Source organism: Mus caroli, chromosome 6 (genome assembly GCF_900094665.2).
Source record: "Mus caroli chromosome 6, CAROLI_EIJ_v1.1, whole genome shotgun sequence".
In the NCBI taxonomy this organism is placed as follows: Eukaryota; Metazoa; Chordata; class Mammalia; order Rodentia; family Muridae; genus Mus; species Mus caroli.
The window spans coordinates 2660716-2665404 of NC_034575.1; the positions used below are offsets into that span (position 1 = coordinate 2660716).

General features: G+C 42.4%; 1 pseudogene; it reads left to right on the forward strand.

Moving 5' to 3' along the window:
• Nucleotides 1–1926: 1926 nt before the first annotated feature.
• Nucleotides 1927–2309, forward strand: LOC110296464 (annotated as a pseudogene).
• The last annotated feature ends 2380 nt before the right edge of the window (nt 2310–4689 follow it).

The window sequence follows — 4689 nt, forward strand, 5'->3', positions numbered from 1 at the left end:
CTCCCTCCCTCCCTCCTCTCTCTCACTCTCTCTCTCTCTCTGTCTCTCTCTCTCTCATCTTTGATGTCCTTGGCAGTAGGCTGCTACCTTTTAAGGCTTGTAAAGGTATTTTTTGACTTAGTTTTCTTAGCTTCATTACCAGAAGATGATACTGAAGAGCAAGGCTGAGGTTTGGTAGGAAAGATGAATGTGGTCTAGATCCTGGGGTGCTCTCCTGGTAAATGGCCTAACGCATGAACCCTCTCCACATTGTCAACGGTGACTTGAGACTAGGCATAGTTAACCTAGATTAAGATCCACTCTAACTCTCATCTCTTTTTGACTCAGTTTCTCCAACGATGATCTCAGTTAGGTTGATTTTCTCGAGACACAATCAAATACTATCATTTTAATTTCTCTTCCTGAATTTGCTTACACAAACAGCCAGCTTTGGACAGGATCTAGAATGGAAAGGCATTGACTCATGAGAATAAGAAGAGAGGTGGCCTTGGGTTTAAGCTGTGAACTAGGTCCATTCATAAGGAACCATATTAGTTACTTTTCTGTTGCAGTGATAAAACACCATGGCCAAAAGCAAGTTAGGGAGAAAGAATTTATTCTGGCTCACAGTTCCAGAAAATTAAGAGCCAGTCATGGTGGGAGGTGACGGGAAACTGAGAGTTCACATCTTGAACTAAAAGCACAGAGCAGAGAGAGCAAAGTGAAAGTGGCATGAGACTTTTTTCTCAAACTCTACCCTCAGTGATGTACTTCGTCCACCAAGGCCTCACCTACTGTCTTTGTTATGGTTCCTATCACTGAGAAGAGACACCATGACCATTGTAACTCTTATAAAGGAAAACATTTAATTGAGCCTGGCTAATAGTTTCAGAGATTTAGTCCATTATCATCATGGTGGGGAGAAGTGATAGCGTGCAGGCAGGTTTGAGAGCTGAGAGTTCTACATCTTTATTGATAGGCACCAGAAGGAACAGTATGTCACACTGGGCATAGCTTGAGCATAAAATACCTCAAAACCTTGCCCCTACAGTGGCACACTTCCTCCAGCAAGGCCACACCTCCTAATATCCTCATTCCCTTGTGGCCAAACATTCAAACACATGAGTCTGGGGGAAGGGGTGTATTCCTATTCAAACCACAACATTTGATAAACTTCCCAAAACAGTATTATCAACTGAGAACCAGCTGTTCAAATATTTAAGCTCATCAAGACGGACATCATCATTCAATCACTCCAGGGACAGATGCCTATGTCCTATCAGTTACCCTAGCTATCTCCTATGTCAGATAGGTGAGTTTCTAGTCTATATGACAGAAAGTAGAAGCCACTTACCTCCCTGTTTGTCACAAGTTAACTATAACAACCATTTGCTCCTGAAACCTGATTCAGAATAGGTTCTTAGTAGAGCCAGTCCCAAAATACAGAATACCAGGCTTTTGTCTTTTTAGAAGCTCTAAACTATGTGGTCATATCATGGAAGTCGTCATGACTTTGAATCTAAAATGCCCACACAAGCTTAAGTTTTAATGCTTGTTCCTTAGGTGGTGACTACTGTTTTTTTTTTAGAGGGTTGTGCTACCATTAGGAGCTGGGACCTGAACACCCACTGTGACAAGCACCCACCTCGATGTGCACCCACTACTGCATTCTGAGATGCTCTGCAATGTTCTCCTCACTGTGGTCGACAGAAATGTCTGAAACCATGAGCACAAGCAAGCCTATCTTCCCTCCAGATGCTTGGTCACAACAACGTGGGAAAATGAATTCAGAAGAGATGGAAGGGTTCCAGCCTTTCGAGCTCCGCTGTAACAACATGTAACGGTGAGCTCCGCTGTGACAACATGTAACGGCGAGCTCTGCTGTGACAACATGTAACGGTGAGCTCCGCTGTGACAACATGTAACGGCGAGCTCCGCTGTGACAACATGTAACGGCTCACTCACAATCTCCTGAGCTCTCATGTTCAGGGAGTGGGCACGCGTGGCTTTCCACTTGTTCCTGCTGGCCACCGAGGTCTGCATCAACCCCGTGGAGTTCCATGCCGACATTGTGGCAAACATTATCCCCAAAGTGGAATGGGCTGCATTTGTGCAGGCAGCAGACACCTTAAACTTGGCCGAGGTAGCCTAGCCAAAGCGTTGACTGAAGACTATGAGCACGACCAGACATTTTTGAGGAAGATTTACCATGCATTGCTTGAGATTGATGTATTGGATGGAACGCTGCAATGCCCAGAATCTTTTTCCCATCAGCCGGGATCCTCAATATGCTGTTGAATGAGGAGGAAACTGAGATAAAACCTTGCTAGCCACTCCTTTGGTATTTTCTGACCGTGTGTATCTGTTGTATGGTCTGTAAACTAGATGTCTCATGTGTGACCCCAAACTCCCCCCAATGACTCACCATTGTGTACTTGAGCTCCATAGTGTGTATGTATGTGTTTGTGTGTGTGTGTGTGTGTGTATACTTATTAAAGTTTCAAAACAAAACAAACAAACAAACAAACAAAAGAGATGGAAGGAAACAGACCTGGGCTCTCCTGGCCTGTTATTAAGATCACAGAGCACTTAAAGAATAGTAATGAGAACTGAGGTGTGCTGAGAAGGTAAAATAAACACTCAATTCCCACAGTTTTGTGTAGAAAGAATATTCATTAAATATTCGTTAAATAACTTTTACACTGATTGCTTTTGAAATAACAATGTTTGTTTTAAATATGTGGTTTAAATGAAAGACGTTTTGAAGTTTGTTCCATTTGTTTCGTTAAATTTTAATTTTTATTAGAAGTTTTTAAATTAAAGTCTCCAAAATATTTACCTTTTGTATAATGTTAATCTATCTCTAGCTGTGTGTGTGTGTGTGTGTGTGTGTGTGTGCAGGGGTGATTCACAGAGGAGCTACAGATCTCTGAGTGAATCAAGAATGTCTCAGTTTGGACTTGATTGCACTATACATCAGCAAGCTAAAACAAACCAACAAGCAAACAAACAAACAAACCCAGAATGTGAAGGAACTACCTTGAATTGTCAAAGGTGAAAATTCAAGTTCTATGACTTCGAATTAAGCAAGGTGTGATCATTAGGTTTGAGAGCCATAGTGGAGAGGAAGCTGAGATATGGGATCAGATGACACTGTCCTACGCAGCCCTGCACAGACCAAGTGGCACATTGCTCCTGCTCACAAATGGGGAAAGGAGGTCCAAATGAAGAAAATAAAAGAACAATAAACTGGGAAGAGCACCCGGGAGACCGAGCCTTCGAAGCCAGTGTAAGCAGAAGAGGGGCTTTATTTTTCTGATTTTGGATTTTTGAAAACATAGAGGACACGTCAAGAAGAACAGGGGTAGGGCTGGGAAGATGCTTAAGTGGGCAAGACACTTGCCTTGTCCGTAGTAGGATCTGAGTGTGAAGCCCTAGCATCCACAGAGCCCAGCCTGGTGCCTGTGGCAGTTACCTCTGCACTGAGCATTAACGGAGTACACACAGATAGATGTGTGGGGGATTTCCCGGCCAGCCAGTTTAGCCAATTGCTGAACTCAGGACCAACAAATGAGACACATTGTTTCAAAATATAACGTGGGAAGTGGTGGAGGAATGCACTCCACATTAATATCAACTTCTGGTCTCCACAAGTGCACACATGGATGAGGGCAGCTGCACACAGGTGTGCAAACACACAGACAAACCACACACATGCAAATTTTAAAAGAAGGAAAGTAAGTGTCAAGGTGATTCGCTTAATACTGTTAGAATAATTTGAATATTTTAGTCACTGTGGAAAGTTGAAAAGGAATTCAGTAAATTTAGCCCTTGTTTGATTTTGTTGTTGTTTTTGTTGTATTTGTTTTGTTTTAATGGAGGAAGAGTAAGAGGCACAGTAGTATTTTCTAATTCTCCATGGATCATTGAGAACCTGTTTTGGCAACTTGACTATCAAGAACACTTTCATAAACATTTAATCTTTACTGACTATGTATCCACTTATTCTCTTTATCCCAAGTCTCACTTAAGAAAGAACAAAATCATAAAAGATATATATTTAAGCTAGGAAAGATTAAAACTTGAGGTAATTCATAAGAAATATTGTATATGATGAAACTTAACTTTCGGACCTACGAAAAGCCTGAGATTTTATCTTCCCAGCAAGCCATTAAGCCTACGGATACTGACAGAAGCCAGGAGAATCCTAGTTTGGAGACAAAGGGCAGATTAAAGCTAAAGCAATGTTGACGTCAATAGACAGAAAACAATTTTTGGACTCCAAGCCTCAGTTCCCACAGGAGAGCATCTAAAAAGCTACATGATGCCTTCATCTGCCGTGGGTAGCAGTGGGAAAGAGGTAGGTTAGCTAACTCCTGTGTGTTGATACTGCTCTGCATTTGTGAGGCAGATATCTGACCGTCAGTGTTTCAGTAAGACATCCAATGATCCATCATATCATCGGATATGTCTTTCTTCATGTTCACATGGAGGCCTGTGTGGTGCTGGCTTAGTCTATCAACTTTCATTCTACATTCCTTTATCACAGAGCTTAATGTATAATCTATAGAGAAGCCCAGACAGAGATCCTTCCGTGGTGGAGCTGTTTGTTCCTGTGTGGGCTGTGTTAGGTCTCCTTCCATGCGCACAGTCAGGGTACTCTGCCAGCACCGTTGCAAATGTGCACAGAAAGTGAGGGACTTGCTCTGT